The 25,755-nt window shown below is 45.5% G+C and overlaps 1 long non-coding RNA gene across 1 annotated transcript; it reads left to right on the top strand.

Annotated features, from left to right (window-relative positions):
* Window positions 1–3,740: 3,740 nt before the first annotated feature.
* LOC121823525 (uncharacterized) lies at window positions 3,741–4,914 on the top strand. Its single transcript, XR_006065036.2, has 3 exons — window positions 3,741–4,053; window positions 4,193–4,445; window positions 4,666–4,914. It is a non-coding gene; the product is annotated as an uncharacterized LOC121823525 (long non-coding RNA).
* Window positions 4,915–25,755: the final 20,841 nt, after the last annotated feature.

Raw genomic sequence — 25,755 nt, forward strand, 5'->3', positions numbered from 1 at the left:
AGGGGGAGAGAAGAGGGAAGGAAAAGAAAGAAGAAATTTGGGAGGAAGAAAGAGGGAGAGAAAGGTTGATTTTCCACTGAAGAACTTGAGAAATCGTGGGTTATAAGTTAAATAAATTTATGGGTTTTTTTTTCTCTTGTAATAGTTTAAAAAATATCTGCTGCTGGAGATTTTAACCTCACCCGTCCCTTTGCAGTTTTCAACCACCAGGGAAGATGTTTGATTTCACAGTGAGCAGTAGTCTAGGGACATGAGCCCTGGGTTCAAGGGCAGCTCTGTGATAGCCATGCGAACCCCTTAAGTCAACAACATTTCGTCTCTCTCTAGTTCTTAGTTGCCACCTACGTAAAATGACAGCATGGGTTTGGTGACTTACAGGGTCCCCTTGTCACTCTGGCTCTTTTACTGTGTCTGAGTTTGGAACGGGGCTGTTCTGACTGTGTCCGGAGGAGCAAGATCTGCCCGCATCCTACTCAGGAGGTTGACGTCAAGTGCTCACGATTTAGGTTTTATTCTTAAAGGTTATTTTAATCAGACCCATAATCCCAATGGGATATAAGGTTCCTTCATAATTGATAGTTTCAGGTGAAATAAACAAAAAGTAATTAGGAAAGTGGTTGTTCCCCGGATGTTTATACTTCACAAATGAGGATAACAAAGGCAGTTTGGATAGTGAAGCCCACACTATAACCTGCCTTCCTTGCTTTCACAGCATAAACCTCAGATCTGGGTATTCAGTCCAACACTGTCATCTGGGCAGTGATTCTTGAGGTCGCCTGGCAAGTAGAGAACATAATCCCAGTCCCTTTCAGTAGAGGATGCTAGGCTGGCTTGAAAGAGTGGTTCAACTGTAACTTGCCTAGAGACTTTCCCCACAGGCTCACAAGCTGAATGCATAATCTCTAGCTGGTGGAGGGTCCAGAAATTCTAGCAGGTGGGACGCAGCTAGAGGAAGTAGGACACGAGGGGCGGATCCTTGGGGCATCTTAGTTCTGGCCTTTCCCTGATGTGCACACCACGTGCCATCCACCAGGCAGTGAGGAACGGTCTATGTATGCTGCTGCCACCATGATATGGACTGTCCGCCCCCTCCCCCCCACACACACACCTGCTTTCCCCCGCTTCGGGTGGACTGGAGCTTCTGAAGTGATAGTGGTGACTTTTCTGATTGCCGTTACAAAATGCCTGACAGGAACTGCTTGAGGGGGAAGGACTTGTTTTTGGCTCACAGTCTTAAATGGATGAAGTCCATCACAGTGGGAAAGAAAGCACAGAGGTGGCGCACAGGGTGGGGCCCACACTGTAACTCAAGAATCAGACAGGAATGCTGGTGCCGAGCCGTTGGTTGTTGTCTTTTCCATTATCCCTGGGTGCTCAGTTAGGGACCCCAGGGCATGGCATGGTGCCACCCTCACTCAGAAGAAGTCTTCCCTCCGGAATTAAATATTTTTGGAAATTCCCTCAAGGGCATGCCCAAAGGTTTACATACCTCTTAGAGTCTTCCAAATCCATTCAAGTTGACTCTGAGTATTAATCACCATAGAAACCATGGACTAAATAAATTATCCCTCCCTTAAGGTTGTTTCTATTGAGTATTGTAGTCACACAGACGAAAAGCTAATTACAACAACAGAAAACAAGCAAAGAGACTGAATGTTCCTGGCTATGGAAAATGCCCATTCCTATGGTGATTGCTTGGGTACCTGCCCAAGCCCTGGCTTCTGTAAGATAATGGGTCCTATTTGCTCCTCCCCCAGAAGCCATGGTAGTATAGTAAGAAGCTAGGGAGAGTCTCTGTCCAGTCTTTATGCTTGCTATGGCATCTTCAAAAAGAGTGATTCTCTTGTCCTCCTATAACTTTGTCTTTTAAAAAAAAAAGTTGTCTAGAAGGTTCTGGACTAAAACTTTTCTCCTTCTGCTTCCCCTTTGCCTACTCACTTTAAAATGAGAGCAGGAGAGGCATTCCAGCCCTTGCTGTTGCGGAGAGAAAGCTGGAGTTGCCCAGATCCCTTGGTGCTTGGTCCCTGTGTTCCTTGGGGCCCCAGTGCTCTCCTGTCCCTTCAGCTTCAGCTGGCTCTGGGTGCACTGGAGGATCCAGGGAGAGGGGAGACATCTGTTGACCCTCAGTCATTAATCACGCCGCCTGCACCAGAGTCAGTCACAGCCAGGGCTGCGGCTCCTTGGCTCTCGGGAGCTGCCTAATAAAATGACGAGAGGCAGGAGTTTATTTGCTATCCCAGAGTTCCTGAGAGGAAAGAGAGGATGTGGTGGGTGAGGGCTGAGCCAATTGCTACAGGAAGAAATGAGAGCAAAGCCATGATTTGAATTGTGGGGGTTTGGGAGGGGGCATCTACAAGCCACTTATATGGAGAGCCTAAAATCCATTGCTTTCTGTAAATATATATTTACAGTATATTCAGTTGAAGGGAGCTCATAGAGACTGTCCCATCAGTTCAAGGTTGCCTTAGGCCACAGGGTGATGTCTCCCTCCTGGCCCTAGGTTTGGCTTACTGATGGCTTTTTCCTGAAGGGACCCTTGAACCTCAGAAGTGGGAATTGGGTATCTGAGTTTTTTGCTGCCCAATGCCGTCTTGCCTGCAAATCCTGCACCGTGATGAACACCCAAGGTTGATGTGGATGAAAAGTCTCTAGGTCTTTAAGGTCAGCTAAAGAATCCAGGTTCCCCCACATTCCTGGTGTTCCCCTCTTTTGGGGAACAAATTTACCTCCCCACACCGGTAACAGCTTTCTAGAATTAGAACCTTCCTGATGCCTCCCTTCCCGGGGCGGGGGTGGGGGGGGGGTGGGGGGGGGGTTCAGTTTTGCCTCCCACCCACCGGCTCTGCTCACTAGGCCTTTGTTTTGCTGGCCGAACTCTTTCTAGTCTGATCAAGTGGCAGCTAGGGATTCAGCAGGGCTTACTGTGGGAAGAGGGACGCAGACCATCTCTGAGTTAGCCCTTGTGGTTCTGCGATGCAACGATATCCAGAAGAGGGTGGCCTGGTCTAGGACACGTGACACAAAGAATCCCGTTGGCATTTACTCAAGGGCTTTCATGGGTCTGTCAACCATGGCTTCCCTCCTCCTCTGCTATGAATATGAACGCTTGTGGATTTGTCCAGCTCCCTGGACTCCTTTCTTCTTGGAAATGAGTTCGCTGTCTTTTTCTGGATTGTTATTGTCTGGGAAAACCGTGGCCCAGTTTGGCCTTGGAAGGCATCTTAGTGGGAATTAAAGGCTTTGCCATTGCTGCCATTCCAATAGAGGCCTTTGGTAAAGAAACCTTGTCCTGATTAAAAAACAGCAACAAAAACCCTCTTCAGCAAGGAAAGAGAATGCAGTGGGCAATCTGAGGGAGGTCAGTGGGTGTCAAACGTGTTTGTGGTAACTACTTTGAAGTGTTTTATTAAAATTTACTCAAGGATAGAAAAGACATCCTTTATCAATACATCCAATAAATGCTGGTTATGGTTGCTCTAGGGACTTCTAAGTTCAGAATGATGTAGACCAGACCCCCCCCCCAGCTCCCCCTCTGGCCACCCCACCCCCTCAGTAGGAGGTTCAGACAAGAAAAAATATTTAGATAAATAACCAAGACAACTTTTTGGTAAGCAACATTATTTGAGCTCAGCCCTTGTCTCAGGGTGTTCTTTTCTTCCGAGTCATCATAAAAATTAGTTTTGTATTGTGTTTTATGACCAATAAATCCCTTTTCTCATCCGTCATCCTTGCTACAAAGACCGGGCTGGAGCCACCACAAGTGTCGTTGTGACTTTGCAGGCGGAGCATTGGAGCACTGAAGTGAAGGGACATCTACGAAAGCCACCCGTCAAGTAAATCACAGAGCTGGCACTCGGCCAGGTCGTCTTCCTCCTCAGAGTGTGACGTGATCTTCTCCATGCCTCCCCACCTCTCCAAACGTCAACCCTGTGGGACCCACGCGATCCCCTGGAGAGGGCTCAGAAGTGGGGAGGGACAGGCACTCGGCGGGGAGGCCTGAGCTGGAGCAGCCTTCCGCCAAGAATGAGTTTTCTGCAAGAGCAGAGAAGTTCCGTAAGTGGCCTTTGGCTTCGCGGGAGGCTCTGCTTCGTCTCTCCTTGACGTGGTCCCCGGGAAGAGGGGAGCTGGGGTGGGAGGAATGAGGAATGCGGGGAAGGTTGTCATTTCCACGCTGTCTGCTATCCATCCACAGAGCCCCCGGGGACCTATTTTCGGACTTGTCTGATTGCCCAGAAAGGGGCAGGCCCGACTTTCACAGAAATTAGAAGCACATACTCGGCCTCCACGACAGAAAGGATGATGAAGAGATGCATGCTGATTCAAACCAGTGCCTTCAACACTCAGGGGCAAGAAGAGCCGAGGCTTTTTTTTTTAGCCCCCCCGCCCCTGCTTAAAAGCAAAGGCCCCTAATTGGAATCGTGGCTTCAGAGAATGCTAGAACTGTGGTGAGTTTCAGACATGACAATCCAAATGCTTCATTTCATGAAGGCCTGAGAGCTGGAAGAGCTTGGCTTCCCTAGATCTAGTGAGTCTCAGAGCAAGGCAGGGACACATCCCTTCTGAGTCGGGACCCACTGCTCCTGCCGCCCCTTCTGAAAGTTTTCTGAGTGGGCAACATTGCTCTCTCCGGGGCTAATTTCCACTCTCTGCGACCCTTACATTCAGGCTGGCGAACACCTTTCTGAAGTGTCTGGCAGCCGGCTCCGACGGTCACCGCAGGACGAGGGTAGGAAATCAAGGCTTGCACGTAGACAGCCGCCTCAGCCACGGTGTGTGCATCGGAGCAAAGCGTACCTCGGGAAGGAGCTCGCTCCCTTTGCAACTATATCATACCTTTTACAAAAAGTCACTTTGAGGTCACTGGTTTTTTTTTGTCCAGTATTTCAATACATTAAATGCAATTACTTCATTGTTGATTTACCTGTCATTACAGGCATGTGTTTGAACATGATTTATTGAGTGAGTTTTGTGCCAGTTGACTTGCAATAGATTGCACAATATTCAAAGGGGCTCATTTGCTTGGCATTACATTAGAGGCACGATGATTGCAACACAAAGCAATGTAAATGAATTCTGAGAGGCTCCATCATTCACGTTGTCATGTTCTGAATCCTATTATTATTTATTACCATAATTGTACTGTGTTTCCTGGGGCGATAAATTAGGACTGATGGGCCCCGCTGACAGTCAAGGGCTGGACTCGCTCTATATAATTTAATAGGGATACTGTAGGGTCTGTGTGTTGGGAGGAGATTTGGGTAATGGTTAAAAAAAAGAAAAAAGAAAGAAAAGAAATGAATTTTTTTTTCTTTTACAAAATGTATAAAAACCTTCCAAGTTTTTCATCCCTTCCTCTTTATTTAATGTCTTGGCTGCATTTAAAGTCCCGGTAAAAGCTAAGCTGCAAAGAAGAAAAGTTCTGCCTTCCAGCATGAGAAGCTTAAAAGTCGCTGCCCTGAGACACCGTTCTATCCACACGGGATTCTGACAGGTGGCATTAACCCTTGCACCACCAGGCCATCCTCGGGCATGAAGACTCTAGACCGGCTGAGCCCCAATGGGTCCGCAGGAGGGCAGCCACATTCACCTGGCGCCAGATTGACCCTGATGGCGCTTTAGGCGTTTTGACTCATCATCTGACAGGGTGGTGTTTCTGTGGAAATCAGACTGTTCCAGAGCACCAGGGCTGGAACAAAACTGAAGAAGATGAAAGCGTGCCGGGCAAGCATCAACAGAGCATGTCACTAAAAACAAACCGTGGAAGAAGAGATCTGAGAGAACACGCAGTTCAAGCCCGTCGTCCCATTGGGGACAAGACTGAGGATAGAGTCAACGGCGGGGGGGGGGGGGGGGGGGGCAGATTCTAGCAATGCCCTGTCACAGCTTGTTAAGGTTTGGACACAAAATGCCCCGCGCCGCCCCCCTGCACCTCTCCCTCCCCAGGGCTCACTGATAGAAGCTTGATCCCTAGGGACTAGTGGTATTTCAAGATGTTCTAGAAACTTGAGGAAATGAGCCCTAGCTAGAAGAGGCAGGTCATGGGGGAGGTCCTTGGGTCTTTTCCCTGCCCCGTTCCTGTCCACAGTGAAGTTAAGGAGCCCCTCTGTCACATGCCCCCGCCGCTATGATATTCTGCCCACGCATATACAACCACATAACTTTGAGCCCCAAAGACCCTTCTTGCCTTCCCTCTGGTGAGTCGGTCTCATGAGTGTTTTGGTCACAGCTACATAAAAGTAACTCAACTACCCCCCACCACCACCAGTACATGAATACTACAATCTACTGGCCCTCTGGGTAGACCAATGTTCAGGGAGTAGTGAAAAATATTACAAGATAAATCCAGGTATTGCCACAGGGAGCATTGAAGGAAAAAAGCCCAAACCCTCTTAATGGTCACCATGGATCCACCTAGAAAGGTCTATGACTATCAATGAGGTGAGGGAGTAAGCTGAGGTCAAATAACATTAGTCAGGAATGTCTCAAAATCTCCATGTAATGCAAGCCTGAGTGATCAATTTTATTCAAGGAAATAATCAATCTGCCTTTGAACTCTGGGTCAGAGGTCAGGGGTTCCATAATCCCACAGAGAGTTTTGACAGTGCGTACATGAGCCTCTCTGTCCTGTCTCCTTATCTGATGCCATCATGAATATCCTACTCAGGGGCTCAGGGGGTATGCCTGAGTAGGATGCCTACTGAAGGTAATTAGCAATGAGAGTGGAACTCCGTTGGGGGATGTCGGGAGTTGGGATGAAACTAAAGGCAGGAGTTATACTTATATACATAATTCCCTCAGTGGAGACAGCATCAGAGCCATTTTGTTTATTGTCCAGGAGCTTAAAGAAAAGAGCTCATCCTACTCATCTGGTTTCAGCTGGCTTTCTACGTAGCCCTGAATGGCTCTGCTCAGATTGATTCTGGCAGTGCCAAAAAAATCAATGCATTGCTACCAACTAGGTCTGACTCGGCTGTTAACACCAAAGAACTAATAGATTGTTCTAGAAAAACCAGATCAGATCCACTGAGTGTGAGTTCCCTTTCTCCTGGGTAGCTGCTCCAGTGATAAGAAATCTACCCCAAGTAAGTATCATGGAAGCCTCATCTGGTCCTGGCTTGTCTTATGGACAATAAGGACCTCATATGGTTCCTATTGTTGGGCCACAAGCCCTATATCCACACTTGGCCACCAACCCAAGCAGCAGCCTATGCTTTCCACAGGCTGCAAATGACAAATGGTCTTGGTGTTTCTGTGTCCCATGGCAGGTGACAGTCTTCTGGATTGTGGGGTTAAAGAACAGCCCTTGGAAATGACAGTCAACGAAAAAGGAAGAGAAGACCGCCTCCCCTCCTGACCTCTTTGAACCCCCGTCTGCAGTGGGCTTCTCTCCCTTCATTTCAGGCTGCCCTCGGGCTTCAGAGATGCCTTGGGCAGAAGGGAAGTACCACCCAGTTCCACCCCGTGCTGACCTCTGGGTCCAAGCCCTTCATCAACAGAGGAGAGTGAAATGCCTTTAGCTGAAGGTTTTAAATTTGGAATTGAGCCTCTAAGTCATGCTCTTATAAAGACCCTGGCTTGTGGCCTAAGTGGATGCAGTACCTCTCCATCAAATATTTGCTCTTGCTGGTATCCTGATTTTTGTAGAAATCAACCAAGCGCTTTTGTCTATTTATATCACGATTGCGGCGGCCATATTAGTCCATTAGAATAAAATCACCACCAAAACACAAACTGGCTGACAGCGTTATTAGGGTAAAAGCCCTGATTTATAAAACATAATATGAATTATGAATCTGACATTAACACAGGAAAATACCATGCATGATTCCGAGATTATGTACAAGGAAGAGATTTGTGCGGTCTACTAGAAGAAGTCCCGGAGGAACCTGGGACAAGGTCAGGATACTCAGAAGCCACTTGCTTTGTCTTTGAGCCACTGGCCGATTTATCAGCCCAGGATTCATTGTTTGGACAACTCATCAGGCTGTAAAGGTGACAAAGAAAGAAGGTACGGACTGGGGTCACTGTTCCTGTACCTAAAACAATTACGGAAGCGTGGTAAATACTGTCCCACGTGTGTTCGCCCATGGTCTGAGCCTGTCATGATAAGAGTTATTTATGTTTCAATATAGAGTCAATTTACTCCAAGCTTAACCCTTAAATATCTTCCTAGGTCTTTGGGATGCTCTGTGATAGTGTAATGGAAAGTTAATGAGAATGTAAACATTTGCTGTGTTTAGAAACCTTCTAGGGCCAGTGAGACTACCAACATGACTTGGATACCCCAGAAGCTACATGATGGGAAGAGTGAACCAGCTCATAGAGACTCCCCGGCCTCTCCCTCCTCAGGGCTGGGATTAAAGGCATGTGCACCACTCCCGGCTTAAAAACCTTCTTCTTAACTCACGTGTCCTCCTTCCTGAATCCTTTCTCTCCACACCACAGGAGCCTCACGTAAGAGCGTGTATCTGTGCACACAGACTCGGACACACTGAGATGAGAGGGGAGCGGCCTCACACCTGTACACAGTTCCAATACAAAGCAAGCCGGTGGTCACGCAACAGACCCCAGATGCTTTTCTCCTACACACACACACACACACACACACACACACACACACACACACACAGTAGTACACTTCAGGCCACAAGACCCCAGGTGACCCCAAATCTGCCGGCATCCTCTGGGAAGCTTCAGCATCAAGGCTGCCTGAGTTCCTGACCCCACCTTGAAAGAGTCTCCCTTCCCCTGTGGGCCTGAGGGAGGTTGTGCCTGAGGTTCGCTGAAGGGTTTTGATCTGAGGGGAGCCTGCAGCTAGCATGGCCGGACACTCAGGAAAGCCCGTCACAAGGCCACACCCAATGCTGCCCTTTCACCTTCCAACACGGCAGCACGTTTACCACAGGGCCTCTGTGGAGTTCTTTACCACTGCCGGCTTTGTTGGTAGCCGTGAAGGGGTCAGAACGAGCTGTCTTGGGGAACGGGGGTCCTGGTTGATAGGGGGGCCCTGTGGTGAACTGGTAACTCTACAGGACCTTTCCTATAGGAAGAAACCGATGATCTGGCTATATGCCCCAAGGTAGAATGGGCTGAGGGAGAAAACCTGCTTGAGTTGGCAAAGACAAGGCTAACCTAAAATCCCTGCCATGCCACCCGGCAGCTGTGTGATTTGAAGCAAGCCAGGAATCTCCGGGTGTCCCATTTTCCAGCGTGGGTGGTGAATGTCGAGTCCCTGGCATGCAGCTCAGTGTTGTCTGCCCTTTCAGGAGCTCTGAGGCCTACAGTAGAGGAGATCCAGGTAGCTGACCATGGCTGTGAGGTCCACAGCTCTGGGAAGAGGATGAGACAAGTGGACTCAGTCCTCAAGACTCTGGGGGTCAGTGGAAGAATTGAAGTCTTGGTGCTCTGGAATACCTCCATCCCATATAACAGTGGTTCCATACAACCTTCCTAACGCTGCGGCCCTTAACATAGGTCTTCACGTTGTGGTGACCCCCAACCATAAAATAATTTTTGTTGCTACTTCATAACTGGAGTTTTGCTGGTGTTATGAATCATAATGTAAATAACCAGGATGTGACCCTTGTGACAAAGTCATTCGACCCCCAGAGGGGTCGCGACCCATGTGTTGAGAACCACTGCCAAAGAACATTCCAGAATGGTGGGAAGGTTTGCTATCTGCCCCTTGGCTATTGAGCTCTGCACCTGATCACCATCATTTTAGCAATTTAATTTGCTTAGTTTTAGATCCTTTAACTTTGGGGCTGCCAATGAATGCCATGTGGTTAGTGGTCACTGCTTCATACAGCACAGCTCTTGAATATATGACTCCTCCAGAATGCTCTGGAAGGTTCGGGTGACATGTTCCTATATCGCATGAGGTAAATCAAGTCTATTGGGTGAGACGCTGGTATCAGACACTCTAGGAGTTTCCCCAATGGGACTGAGAGTAAGCACGGGCTAGCATGTGCGGCGGCCTGAGTTCAATCCACACCACCATAAAACTAGCAAGCTCAAGCTCCCTACACGAAAGGGAGTTGAGGACATCCTTTCAAGGGCAGCTGGGGGTTTTTGGAGACAGGGCCTTGCATTAGCTGTCGCTATCCACTGACTGGACAGGTGTTCCACGGATACTGCTTGCTCAGGAATGTTTCAGTTACAGTTTGTTTTGAGAATGCTGATAAGCCCCTGGGACGAATTCTGGATATCTCTTGTTTAGTCAGGCTAACGGGCCACATTACCCTTGTAGGATCTTGGTCCATGTCCGCATTCCTTCCTTTTAAGCCCTTCAAAGTCATTGCCCTCCCTTTGTAGATTCCTTCCCCAAGCTTGTCGGCTGAAAATTCTATATCCAGGACTATGAAAGATTGGAAGCAATCTTCCTACTTCTTTTTCCCTTTGGTCTCCCACAGGGTGGTTTCCTGCCCTACTGAGGGGAGGGGGCTTTCGTAGAGAGACCCCAGGATGCCACACACTTCACCTCTTAGTAGAAAATCAGAACTGTTAGCTTGAAACCCAATTATACTGAGCAGGAAATGCGTCATTGGGACTGGAAGGGTCAGGGAAAAAAAGGTTTTAATGAAAACATGTATTATTTCTAAAGTAACCATTCTCCTTTATTCCAGAAGAGGTCCTCAGGGTGTCGAGGAGAATGTAATAAATGATAATGATAAATGCTCACAAAAGGCACTGCCGCCATAAATCGCCACCCTTAAGAAGCTTCTCCCTGATTCTCCAGGTCTTGACAGTGACGTGGGACAGAACTTAATCTTCTTCCAAGTTTAGGGAGGTGGAGGCAGCCACTGGGAAGGCTGGGGGCTTGTGCCTTGAGAGATGTCCAGGTAAGTGATCACGTGGATGTGGTCAGCCCGCCCCCAAACTCTCCAAGTGTGCAAGCCCTCCTGTGGTCTCGGATCATATGTGAGCTGAAAGGTCCCCAAACCTCAGGTGGCAGCTAAGGTTGCAGTCTCGTCAGCCTCCTAATCTTGTTTGTGAACCCAGGCTTATGCCACTGCAGTTCTGCCAAGAAGAGGCAAGGTAAGGAGGAACCAACCTCAACGGAGAAATTCCGTGCAGAATTAAAGGTACAGGACTTTCCTATTTACGACCTCCTTCTGGACATGAGGAGGTGAGGCACCTGGTTATGCCACACAAGGCGTTCCACAAGCCCAAGCCCTAAAGTGACCAACAACTGTTACACAACTCCCTGGTTACATGGAGCCGCCATCCCTTGTCTAGTAGGCTCCGGGTCTTGTTTTGAATGTCTGGTACAGACCTTCCTCCTGGCGCTGCGCTGCCTTGTTATATAAGTGTTTGTCACGCGTAGTATCTCACTTAACCCTCACCGCCACTTCGTCATCTCCACCCAACAGAAGGTTAAGTGGCTTATCCAAGTCCTACAGTGGTTAAGAAGATTCAGGGAACCGGAGCTCTTCACCTGGGCAGTGCGAGGTGAAGAATGGGCTGCAGCTCCCCCTGCTGGTCGTCTTGTAGAGCTACAGTTCCCGAATTCACGGATTTTTCCTCTGCCTTTCTTGTTATTGCTCCTGAGTCCCTTTCCCAACCTCATTCTCCCAACCCTGCCCCCTGCGCGCACAAAAATGGTGGTCCTAAATACAAACTTGTTTTTTCTCTCTCCATCTTATCGCTTATTTTTATCCACTTAAAAGTCTCGCCTTCTGTCTTGCAGTTGGCTTGAGTCTGTGAACGCTCTCCCTCGGGAGTCTGTGTTTTGTCCATGCCCCAGGGGATGACCGCATACTTAGGCGCACACAGGCAGCTTTAACTGGACTCGGCCGGTTATTACTAGCAAAGAAACAGGAGACATGAAGTTGGGGGAGAGATGGGAGGGGGAACTAGAGTAAGTTGGGGGAGGGAGCGATGCATGCATACGATCAGAATGCATTGTATGAACGCACTAAATTTTCAAAGAATAAAAACTACAATTTAAGCAGGGCGGTGGTGGCACACCCCTTTAATGCCAGCACTCCAGAGGCAGAGGCAGGAGGATCTCTGAGCAGACTCTGGTCTACAGAGGGAGTTCCAGGACAGTCAAGGATGGTTAAGGGTACAAAGAAAAGCCCTGTCATGGAAAAAAAAAAAAACTCATGGTTTTCCAGTCTTCCCCCACTAGTGAACAGGTCTCTGAGAGATATAGGAGACCAGTTGGAGCTGTCAGCTACGTAGACATTTTATCCGTGTTGCCCCGCATGCCCAGAATCACACTGCCAACCAAACAGGATTCAGTCAGTTCAGAAGCAAAACCATTTGTCACATACAGAACTGAGTGCTGGGGGGGAGCAGTGTGTCCCCCTTAGGTTACTATGGCTTATTTCATCTCTCACTTCCGTTATGAAGGGAAGTCAAGGCAGAACTCAGGAGGGAGCCTGGAGTTGGGAGCGGAAGCAGAGCCCATGGAGGGGTGCTGCTTGGGTGACTGCGGCTTGCTCAGTTGGCTTTCCTATGTACCCCAGAAACACCTACCCAGGGATGGCAGTATCCCCAGGGGGCTGGGCCTTTCCGCATCAATGGTCAATGAGAAAATGACCTATAGACGTCACAGACTTGTCTGCAGGCCCTCTGATGGAGACATTTGCCCACCAGAGGGAGGCTGCCCTTCCCAGACGACTGAAGTTTGTGTTAAAACGACAAATCCACAACCACCAAGACAAGGTGGTAAGTCAGTGGATAAAGCATTCGCCATACAAATGGGAGGACCAGAGTTCAGATCCCTAGATCACAGGGACAGCTGAATGTGGTATAGAATGTGTAAGCCCAGCACACCTCGGTGAGACGAGAGGATCCCCAGGAAGTCACGGGCAGTGAGCCTGGCATGTGTAGTGGTGAGCAACAAGATACCCTGCTTCAAACAGGGTGCAAAAGGAAGGCTGACACCCACAGTTGTCCTCTGACCACGATGCCACGTGCTGCTGTGGCATCTGTTACCTGCACATCCATGTGAGCACACACATGGGCACACGCAGACATGCAAACATCTTGAGTCTTTTAAGCAGCTCGTGCTTAATGGTCATTCTTCATGGACCACAGCAGTCAATGTCACATCTCTTAGCCTAGGTGACAACTATCACGGTGTAATGTCAGCTCAGTCAGCAAATGCATCTGTCCAGCCAGCGTTGTGCACTTTGTGCACTTATTTCCCGTTGTTTACTAAAATGTGGCTTTCCTTTTAAAGGAAAAATTGAAAGCGTACAGCTTATGCTTTGATGCTTGATTACGAAGTGAGTGGCACATTCAGGTGCATTAACAAATCTTGCTTGCCATGGTGGGACCCGCCTGTCACAGTTATCACATAGGAAAGTAGAGACTGGAGGATCAGGAATTCAAGGTCACCCTTGGCTCTAGACCGAGTTTGAGGCCAACCCGGACTACGTGAGGTCTCAGCTCAAGCAAAACAAAATCCATTAGCTGTAACTTCATGTGTTGATTTTTTGGGGAGGAGAGGTCAACTTGACCACAGGCTAGAGTCATCTGTTAAGAGGGAACCTCAACTGAGAAAAATGCCTCCATCAGATTGGCCTGTAGGCAAGCCTTGGGGGGGGGCATTTCTTGATTGATAATTGATATGGAAGATGCCCACACCATTGTGGGCAGTCCTACACCTGGGCAGGAGATCCTGGGTGTAATAAGAGAGCAGGCTGAGCAAGTCAAGAGGAGCCAGCCAGTAAGCAACATCCTCCATGGCCTCTGCTTCGGTTCCTGCCTCCAGGTTCCTGTCCTGCTTGAGTTCCTGCCCTGACTTCCTTCAGTGATAGATTGTGATCAACTAGCATCTGAAAGCCTAATAAACCCTCTCCTCCCCAAGTTGCTTTTGGTCATGGTGTTTTATCACAGCAACAGAACGCTAACTAGGACACTATTTGTCAGTGTGTGTGTGTGTGTGTGTGTGTGTGTGTGTGTGTGTAGATTAAACATCATTCTCCTGATAGATGCCAGGACATTATACAACATACTTAGCTATAATCCACATGCTGAACAATAAATACAAGTATTCAAGACATAACTAAAAGTATAACTAAAAGTTTGTATCCTTCAATAAGCATCATCTAATTTCCCCCTTTTCCAGCCCCTGCCTGGACCACCCTCATTTCTGCTTGCATTAATGTATTAGTACTTCTTCATCAAGACCGTCAGCCCACAAATAATGACATGGAGACTTATTATTAGTTATGAAAACATGGCCATAGCTTAGGCCTTTTCCCAGCCAGCTCTTATAACTCAAATTAACCTACTTCTATTAATCTATGTTCTGCCACACAGCTCAGTTACCGCTCCTGTGTACTACTGTATGTCCAACTTGTTTCACATCTCATTGACATCTCCCTACCTCTCCTCTTCCCAGAGTTCTCTCTGTCTCCTGGAAAGTCCAGCCTATTCTCTCCTGCCTAGCTATTGGCCATTCAGCTCTTTATTAAGCCAATCACAATGACACATCTTCACACAGTGTAAACAAATATTCTGTAATGTATTAACTTGACAGTTTTAGATTGTGCACATAAGTGTGCCCAGGAAGTGTTTTGCTTTGAGCGTTGTTATTCTTTTTTTTTTTTTTTTTGTCATGCTATCTTCCAAGTTCATCTGTGTTGTAAATCACAGGACTTCCTTCTCTTAAAATACTATTCCATTATGTCTTTAGTAATGGTCTACATTTTCTTTTACCCATCATTACCAAGAGACATTTAGATGTTTCACACGCTGGTTATTGTGAACAATGCTGGGGTGAATATGGCAGCTCCCTCTCTGCAGCCTTGCTGCCGACTGCCTTGGACAGGTCCTCGTAATGGGACATACAGTAGCTCTGTATGTGAGTTTGTGAGGAACCTCCACATTATATGCGTTCCACAGCGGTGTACATGTGAACATTTCTACCAGCTGTGCACAGGCTTTGCATTTTCATACAAGAAACTAAGAAAACAATCCCACTTATATTAACACCAAAAGGAATAAACTAGTAGGGATTATCTTAGTGTCTTAGTTTGCTTTCAATTGCTGTGATAAATATAAACCAAAATTAGCTCGGGAAGGAAAGGGTTTATTGGCTTATAGACTTGCCTACAGGCCAGTCTGATCCAGACATTTTTGCAGGTGAGATTCCCTCTTCCCAGATGACCCCAGTTTTCGTCAAGTTGACAAACTCACCAGTGAAAGAACTTAAAGACTATTGAGAAATACACAGTTTTAGAAAGAAATAGAAAGACATGACATGCACATGGATTATAAGAGTAAAGATTGTTAATGTACATACTACCCAAGATAATCTTCAGATTTCTGAAATACCTATCAGAATACCAAGGACTTCTCAAAACAGGAATGTTTAACACTATGTGCAATTTCTACAGACTCATGAAGGACTCCAAATGGCCGATCTTAAGAAAGATGATCAAAGCTAGAAATGTCACATTTCCATACTTTAAAAGAAATGATACAGAAAGAAAAACAGATATATAGACCATTGGTATATTAAGAGAGAACTCAGAAGTAATTCTGTGCATCAACAGAGCTGGTATGGGGGCGGGGAAGGACAGTTGCTTCAACAAATGATGCTGGGGGAGGGTTGATAGTCGGAAGCAAAGGAATTAAAGGGAAACTCTTAATTCATGCTGAATATTAAAGTAAACTCAAAATTGAACTCAAATGGAAATGTGGTGATTGAAACCACAAAATGTCAAGAGGGAAAACCTTGACACCCATCTTGCCAAAAATGCTCTGGACCTCACACTGAAAGCACAGAAAAACAAAAACTAAACTAGACAAGAGAGATTATAACAAATTCTGTGTTTCTGCACAGCAAAGAAAAGGACCAAAAAGAGGGAAATGGTGTGTGAAACGGGAGGAGAGATCTACAAGCAATGTGTGGGGTTAGTGTCCGATGCACATAGAGATCTCCTCCAGTTCTGCAAAAGGAAAGAAAGGGAGGGGAGAGAAGAAAGGAGGAACTGAGGAAGGGAGGGAGGAAGGATACCAATTAGCCCAATGGGTAAATAAACAGTGAGTAAGGGACTTTTCTAGACATCCTTCTGAGGAAAATGTACACATGGCCAAATGGTGTACGTACATGTTCAACATGACTCAGCACATCAAAACCACGGTGAAATGTCACTCACACCTATTAGGATGGCCACTACCAAAAACCTGACATTTCCTGAAAAAATCTCTTCACATCGAAGGTCTCTTCATTCCAATATATCCTTCCCCAGAGTGGCACTGTGGCATTGCTGGGTCCTCTGAGAGGTGGGACTGAGGAATGTAGTTAGGCAGTTGTGGCCATGCCTCAGGAGAAATTAATCAAGTTCCTATACCTCAGTTCCTGAAAGAGTCATTTGTTACACAAAGAGAAAGCAGGGTTTGTGGATATTTTTGGTCTCCAGTCTCACCATGGGAAAGAATATCTTATAAATTCTTTTATATTTTATATTTTATATTTTATAATATATTCTTCCTTGCACGATGCTCTCTAAAGCCAACTGCATTCATGATTTCATTCATTCTTCGATGATTTATATACTAGGCCATATATTTCTCAAATGTATTTAGGTCTTACATTGTACCCTGTAGATAGGCAAATGAAGGAAGGCATGATGTCATTCATACAGAGCTGCAAGCTAACTCTTAAAATACACAACTCCTAGATTTTAATGGTCCACTTAACAGGGTCATAGCCCACAAAAGATAGGAGACAGTGTAGAAAGCTTACTCTGTTCTACACAGCCTTTCTCTGCCCAGTCTATCTACGTCGTTGTCTTAGTTAGATTTCTATTGCTGTGAAGAGACACCACGACCACAGCAACTCTTATAAAGAAAACATTTAATTGCTTACAGTTTCAGAGGTTCAGTCCATTATCATCATAACAGGGAGCATGGTGGCATACAGGCAGATGTGGTGCTGGAGCTGAGAGTGCTACATCTTGCAGGCAACAGGAAGTCGACTGATTGGCACACTGAGTGACGCTTGAGAAAAGAGACCTCAAAGCCCGCCCCCACAGTGACGCACTTCCTCCTAGTGCCATTCCCTTTGGGGGCTATTTTCTTTCAAACCACCACACTCATACTGCATCTGTGTGGGCTCCAAGAACTTGGCTGATGGAATGGGGAAGGAATGCATGAGAAAGTTGAGAGGTATTTCTGCTAGCCCACACCACTGACACCCTTAGTTCATCCAAATGCATCAGGCTGAGGAATGCAATCCAACCAATGAGCTGAAAGAAGAGCAGAAGTGGGCATATGAATGAGACCTAGTGGCTCCTTATATCGTTGTATCTCCTTATATCAAGCGCATATGGGATTTGGGAAGGGCAGTCCCACAAAATGGCAGTTGTGATTTAGTATACCAATTGCCCTCTGGTCCTTTGTTGAGGAGTTTCACCATAATCTTTTTACCCAACAAAGGACCACTGTTTCTTCAAGATCCATCACAGATGTGGTAATGTGTTTCCTATGGTCTCTCTTCCTTTAAAGCACTTGCCTTTCCCTGTGTGGCACGGTTACTTTGCTTTGTATTGTGGGAAGGTCTTACCTCATTAGCAGACCAGATACCCCAGGCGAAGAGGAGGTTGACAGCTGCTGCTGTTCTTGAAGCTCTCAAGACGCGGCGTGGGGTGTGGAACGGAACAGAAGCGCGAGGCGCATGCTCGTTAAAAGCACCATCCCATTTCCCTGTCATTTCTTGCTGCTCCCGTTGCACCTTCAACCCGGGGAGTTTAAGGCATCCCTAACACAGCCCCTTGCGTTTGACTTTAATGCTTGTTGCTTGGTGTACCGGTTTATTGATCAGGGCAAAAGTACGGGACAGAGTTATGGAAGACATTCGAGTTCTTTTCCTGAGGCCGCTGCCGCTCACTCAACAATTGTGCGAGCTCCAGCAAGCCTTTGCACATCCTTAAACCTCTATTTGAGCACCCTATAAAATGAAGGTTGAAATCAATGGCTTCTGTGTAACTTCATCCCTCTAAGGGCTGCTTCTAAGCATCATGGAACCCCCACTTCCCCCCCCAACCCCCCACCCCGCCCTCAGGAAAGCCTGCAGGGCTCTGGGTTCAAAGCACAATCGTTAAAGGAGAACCCAGTTTCCCAGACTAAAGAAGTAAGGCAAAGACAGAAAGATACATTTGGTTAAGTTGGAATTCCGGATCACGGGAGCTACAGGGAAGAAGCAGCTACAGAGAGAGGAGGAGGAGAGGGGCCAGGACCTGCTGTGGCAGCAGAGGAAGGGAGCCTGTAGGGTGCACTGTGGGGTGGTGGTTCTGAGCATGCGCAGGAAAGGGAAGCTCTGTGTCCTGGGCAAGCTGGGAGTTCATCAGAGTGTAAGCAGAGTCAAGGGCACAGATGCTGCCAACACACCAGTCAACCCCACATCACATATAATTTTCAAATGTCCCACTGGCCGTACAGTTGGGTGAAAGATCTGTTTGGCATTATGTAAGACTAAATCTGTATTTTGTGTAAGTATGAAAACATCTTACTGTGTTTTTAAACTCACTGATTTTTTTTTCCCAGTGTACCATCAGCTTTATAAGCTGATGGAATCTACTATTGTATTGGGACTTTGGTAAGAGCTGCTCATCAGTTATGAAAATATGTCATTAATAACAATGCCATTGTATTATTTAAGTTACAATAAAATATATCAACATCATCTAGGCTGATGTAGAACACGTGGTGTCTTTGTGAATAGACTGCCTATCAAGGATGTAATGCTTGAATATTTGCATATTGACACCCTTTCCATCTCAATCCATTTCTGCTGCTATAACAAACTACTTGAAACTGGATTCTTTATAAAGAAAAGAGGTTTATGCAGTCCATAGTTTTGGAGGCTGAACATTACATTGCTGGATGTCCTCATCTGTTCAACCTCTGGCTTCACAATGGTGGGAGCTCATGTGGAAAGATCACATGGTGAGACTAAAGGCCAAAAATGTCCACAAGCTCTGCTTTTTCTTTGTGTAACAAATGACTGTCTCAGAAACTGAGGCAGATGGGAGCTACACTAATTCCCCCTGAGGCATGGCCACAATTGCCTAACTCCACTGTTGAGTCCCATCTTTCAAAGAACCCAGCAATACCACAGTGCCACTTGGGGACCAAAGGTCTAGCCCTTGAAATTTTGGGAGGCAAACTCAAACTACAGGACTTGCTTTGGATTTCATTTTATATTCTGAAAAAGAGTGTTATGTGATTCTTGAAACACCTTTATAGGCAATGCTGTTGGTTGTTTTCTTACTTTTTGTCTCTTTGGTCTTTTGGCTCTTTTGGGGTGCCTGCCACCAAGCTCCCAAATAAATCACACATGGAGACTTATTATTACTTATGAATGCCTGGCCTCAGCTTGGCTTGCTTCTTGCCAGGTTTCCTTAACTTAAATTATCCCATTTATCTTTTGCCTCTGGGCTTTTCCTTTTCTACCCCTGCATACCTTTCTTTGTTTCTTACTCCGTGGCTGGCTGTGTAGCTGGGTGGCTGGCCCCTGGAGTCCTCCTCCTTCTCTGGCTACTTCTTTCTTCCTCCTTCTCCAAAATTTCTCCTTCTATTAATTCTCTCTGTCTGCTATCCCTGCCTGTCCTTTCTTCTGCCTCACTATTGGCCATTCAGTTCTTTATTAGACCATCAGGTGTTTTAGACAGACACAGTAACACAGCTTCACAGAGTTAAACAAATGCAACATAAACAAAAGTAACACACCTTAAAATAATATTCCTCAACATTTCCCCCCTTTTTTTCTAAACAAAAATGAAAGGTTTTAACTTTAACATAGTAAGACTGGATGCAATAAGAACAATTATCAAGTAAATATTACATTCACAATGTACTGAATTCCAATTCACTTGTGTCTAGTAAATTTAAAGAAAGTACTTCATAATCTATCCTATCTTAGTGAATCCAAAATTTTATACCAAATTTACTCTCTGTCATATCTAAGGAAAACTGCAACTATAACTATCAAGTCTTCAACTCCATCAAAGGCCCCCAAAGAACATAATATTGTTTAAGTAAACAAAAAGTACATTGTAAACAACTTCCAAAACTCTAGAAATGACAAAGTCACTGGCTGCCTGGACAGTCACCCAGGGTTCCTCTGCAACATTGGGGCATCATCTTCAGCCTACAGGCCCATAGTATCTGGCAGACTTTTCAATGCAGCAGGACATTTGAAGGACTGTCCCACCTATATTGGCAAAGTTTGTCAGTCACTTTCCTCTGTGTCCTGCAGAATGTCTGGCAGTTTCTTCTGTGAAGCAGGAACCCTGCAGGACCATTCCACCTACTTTTGGCAAATTTCAGTGGTCACTTTGCTGTGAGTCCTACGTGTCCAGTTTACACAACATACCGTCAAGCAGTCCAGGCAAGAGCAGCTTCTTGCCCACATGGCTAGCCTTGCCACACTGAAAGCAAACTCCATAAGGAGTTTCTTCAATGCTCATCATCTCTGAAGTAAATTGATGCTACCAGGAGCAGATGGGTCTTATTGTCATGAAAAGTCTTAAGTTAACAAAATATTTTCAAAGCCATATTCTGTAGTTCTTTGAAAGGTTTGAAGACCACCTATCTATCTAAAATATATCTATATGTGATCTGGAAAACATGCCTAACATATCTACAAATTTGATAGTTATAAATGACTAGATACTAACATATGTTTCTTGATTATCCTATATAGTTTATAATAATAGCTTTCAAAAACTAGAATTTTACCTTACATTTTTAAATAAGTTGCACAGGCACAATATCCCAAACAAGAGTAGAAACATATATATAGTGAAATAAAAAATAACTTTAAATTTGTATCAATATTCTATATTCCCCTAAATGATAACAAACATCCATAACCCACCAAATAACCAAAAATCACTCATACCCCTCAACTCTTGGTAATGTGGGCATAGTTTTCTTTTTTCCTGCTGGCTGTGGGTGAAGGCATCTTTAGGGTCCCTGAGAAAAGTTTGAAGTAATGGCCAAGTCCTGGGAAGACCAGCAGTAACCTTTGTTGATAGATATCATCTGTCAAGATTCAGGAGGTCTCCCCTGATCAAATCTGATCCATATTATTCTTGAAGGAATCCACAACCTCTATCTCCTGTGGAAACAAAACTCAAAAGCATTTTTGATTTCCATGTGAAAAATAAGTTTTTTAACTCCTTTTTTAAAGTTCAGGTGTTCCTAAAGTATCTAGATTGGTTCAGTTTAGCAGTCCAGTTCCCAACCCCATGTCTCTCAGCAGCTATTGTCTGCTTGTCAACATTCAAAAAATTCAAAATTAACACAATCACACACAGGATCCAGACTCTCTGTGTATTTCCCACCTCTACATGGCTTATTCTTTTTTTGTTACTTTACTTCTCTCTTTAAAAACTTTATTTTTAAACTATTCATTTTTTTCTATGACTGTAGTCTTTTTCTTTTCTTAAGCCTACACACACTGTTAAACACACTATAGCCTGTTTAGAGGTTTTTTTCCATCTAGACCTCTTTCACTGTGTATCTTTTAGCCTTTTTTGACCGTGTGAGCAAACCTTTTAAACTGCTAACCTATGCCTGGATCCTCCTCCTCAAGTGGCTCTTGGCTGGCTTGCCTGTTTCTTAGTTTGTGAAAGTCAAGCCTAAAACTTATGGCCCAGTCAAAGGTATGTGACCAGGAACCACATTCAACCTTCTTAGAACTCTGGAATGCCGATGCTTGCACTGTGGCAGGCAATTTTTCACTTAGTTTTTTGTTCCTACTTAATATACTGGCTGCTGAAGGGCTCACCAGCAGGCAGAAACTCTTAAAGGAGCTGTTTCTTTTTTCTTTTGAAAGCTTTCTCAGGCACTATGGAAATTCGAGTGCCAAAATGTTGTTGGATATTCTTTTACTCTAGCCCCACACTGGGCACCAAAATATAGTTGTTTTTTTTTTTTTTTTTTACACTTCTGGCTTTTTGGGGGACCCACCACTCAGCTCCCAAATAAATACACACACGGAGGCTTATTCTTACTTATGAATGTCCAGCCTTAGCTTGGCTTATTTTTAGCCAGCTTTTCTTAATTTAAAGTAACCCATTTACCTTTTGCCCCTGGGCTTTTATCTTTCTCTATATTTCTGTATATCTTACTTTCACTCTTAGTCCATGGTTGGCTGGGTGGCTGGGTGGCTAGCCCCTGACGTCCTCCTTTCCTTGTTCTATCTTACTCCTTCTCCCTTTTTCCAGACTTCTCCTTCTATTTATACTCTCTGCCTCCTACCAGCCCCACCTATCCTTTCTCCTGACTAGCTATTGGCAACTCCACCCTTTATTAGACCACTGGGTGTTTAGACAGACAAAGAATCACAGCTTCACAGTGTTAAACAAATGCAGCATAAACAAAAGCAGCACATCTTTACATCATTAAGCCAATGTTCCACAGCATAAACAAAAGTAACACACCTTAAAATAATATTCTACAATGAGGCAACTTATATCATTTATGACCATAAATCATGGGTTAAAATACTTTGTAAGAAATGGGCATTAGATGAGTGTTCTGCAGGCCACTGACGCAAGAACATGCAGGCATCTCATGTGGTCAAGGCCAGCAGCCTGGGCTTCATGCTTTGCCTCCAAAAACAAACAACAGTGACAAAAATCACCCAATCAACAGAAAATATCTTGACACTTTAAAGGCACTCAAGACTAGTTAGTTCCTTTCCAAATGCCATGGCTCACAAGAAGCAACCTGGATATCCACATGGAGGCAGCAGCTACTGAGTAGAACAAATAGTCACATAAGGATGGAGGCACATTATACACCCCGAGAGACGTCAGGCTGGACTCCTAAGACAACTTTGTTCTCTGCAGTCTGTCAAGACGTATCAAAGGAGTAATTCCACATTCTTCCAATGCTGGGTTTCCAAGCATCTTCCTCCAGGTGAAGAATGCACACTTTTGATGAAGCCGTACAAACTCTACCTCGGAGCTAATAAGTACCAGGACTTGACTGCCTGAGGACCCGTCTGGTCCAGTACCAAACTTTCTACTCAAAGCATTGGTGACAGTCGTAGCAGTCAGGAAGATGTGTGACCTGGACTCTCAGAGGAAGCACTGAACCCTGACACTTGGCTCTGAATTTCCTCCTGTAACAGGGCCCCAGACCTTAGCACAACTGACTCCATGATGGAAGCGCCATTCAGGCCATAAAACTCAGCATGCAGATAGCACCACCTGCCAAAAGAAAAAAAAAAAAAGACCTAATCAGTCAAATCCATAGTTCTAGTGAAGTGTCTAAATGTACTAATCTTGCTTTTTTGTTCTGTAGTTCTGCTTCTGGTTAACTGTTTTTGTTAACTGAAGTGTGTCAACCCTAAATATGGTTTGGGGGCTTAAAAGTTCTACCTAAGAAAGGTTCTGGGGCTCCACTGGGATCCTGAACACCCAGTGTAGTCGCTGACCGACTAATAAAGACTTTCTGTGGCTTAAACCCATGTCCAAGCAGCCTTCTCTGGTGGATACCCCACAACACTCCCTTCCTCATTCCCCTCACATGGACCCAACATGAATAAACAGGAGATAAAAACCAGGAAAATAACATAGACCCTGAACAGTGAATCCACAGCAACACAAAGGCATGGTCACTGCGTGTCAGGATCCACCAGAAGGTGGTGTTTTGTCCTGGCTCCACAGTCTTTCCTTTCTTCCTCAGCACTTCCTAGGCGCTGCACACACTCATGGATGTTCCGAGGGACCTGTATTCCACTCTCTCTCCATCTCCTACAACAAGCCGCCTCTGTGGAGATTCTGCACGACATGGCCCATTCTCTCTAACTTTCACTAGAACCTACCTCCGGCACCCCCTTCACATTGTCCGCTCCCTCCTTTTAAGCTTACCACCGGCAGGAAGGTGGAACTTCGGGCTGCTGATCCATCATTTCCTGATTCATGATCACAGATCAAGAGCTCTGGACAGGAGGCTTTAATTCTTGTTCCAATCCTGCCTCTGCCGTCTCTGGAGTCAGTGCACTTCTCTTCAAATTTTTTTAATGATATAGAACAGATAAACAATATCACTGGAAAGAACGCAAGACTCCATGTATCTTAGAAGCCACGCCCCTGATAATCAAACGTACCTCTCCATCCTCAAAGGTTCATCCCACAAGTTCTCTTGGGTATGAGTTCATCGGAGAGGAGAAATCTAGGTCTGATGTCCTTGGTTTCTTGCTGAGGTGACTTGTTTTCAGAGCCTTCTATCAATCTGCAGGCAAGTTCTTTCTAGACAATAAGGGCACTGTGCAGGATGTGATGCCCGCTTGGGCAGATCCCAAGGAATCTAATTTAGGAGGCATGAAATCTGCCTGGCACTACTGAACCCCTGCCATGCCAGTGCTGTGTCAAAGGGCCAGCTATTTAAGCAGCTGTGTTTGTGGATTGCTCTGCAGGACCATGGCAGGGTTCCTAGTTGCCCCCTGGGCTACATTATCCTTCTGAATCTTGATGCATTTTCAATGCAGTATCAGCCTCTACGGCCTTGAAAACAGTGGCATTCAAACCCTCTCCTTCCATTGCTACCATGGTGCAGAGTTTCTAAACTTCCATTGCTACCATGGCGAAGAGTTCCTAAACTCAGGACCCAACTGACCTTTGTGTTGCTGAACTCTGCTCTGGGAAGATGGGCAAATATGGCCTTCAAAGGGCAACTGTCACCAACTCCGTCGCTCCAAAATGAGATGTGGTGTCATCTACGTACCAGTTGTCTTCTTAAAACAAACTATGTACTCATGAGTAACTGACCCCCAAACCCAGTGGGGTGTAGAATGTGAACTACTAACTACTGTTGTTTTAGGAACCTGCCATCTTAATTGTGGTAAGGGATATACAATCAAAAACCATATTTATGAAACTGCAGTTCGGTGTGTGTTTGTGTTTTAGCTATAAGGAATTTGAACCAAGGTACTCTGTTTGGCTTTAAAAAAAAAAAGAGTTAGTTTCAGAAAGGACTTGGCACATGGAATTTCATTCATAAATACTCATCAATGAGGAAAAGAAATTCGTATATTGTGATCTTCATCATGACACCTAAAAAATACACAACCTTAGTCAAAGTGCTTCATATAAATGAGCTTCAAATTCCACATATTAACAACAACAATAAAAGCTATTTCTCTGCGCATCAGTAGCTCTGTGTGTGTGCATGTGTTTGTATGGGTGCACATGTGCATATACAACAAAAATAAATGCAGAGGAGGTAGTTTGAGAAGGGGTAGTTGGGAGGACACAGGGGAAGTTGGAGAGGGGAAAGTATGTAAACACGGTGTACTCCTGTGTGAACCTTCAAATTAAAGCAAAAACAAAACACCCCCTCCCCCCCCCAAAAAAATGGCTGTCACTGGGCAGCTGGTGAAGTCCCATTTTGCTTCTGCATTCTAAACTTGCCTTTCTTATTTACAGGTTTTGCCCAACGCTGACTACTGTGTAAGGGAAACAATAAAGCTGAAGTTACAGATCCGTCTCGAGAAATATTGAGAATGGGGTGGGTTGATGGCATTTCTAAGGTTCATTAAGAATGACAACATTGTTGTCCCTGGTGGGAGGTACAAACAGCATTACTAATTCATACTCTAGGAGTTGCATGCCTGGGCCTTGAGCTGCAGAAGGGAAACACCAACCCTGACAGTGTTCCTCTTCCCTGTCAGCCAGTTAAAATGAGTGAAATCTGGTTCAAGCAGGAACGGTAATCTTAAAAGGCAACTATTTAGTGAATGTTGTTCTGTGTATCTAGTTTTAATGCCCCTTC

This window comes from Peromyscus maniculatus, chromosome 17 (genome assembly GCF_049852395.1).
Source record: "Peromyscus maniculatus bairdii isolate BWxNUB_F1_BW_parent chromosome 17, HU_Pman_BW_mat_3.1, whole genome shotgun sequence".
Taxonomy (NCBI): Eukaryota; Metazoa; Chordata; class Mammalia; order Rodentia; family Cricetidae; genus Peromyscus; species Peromyscus maniculatus.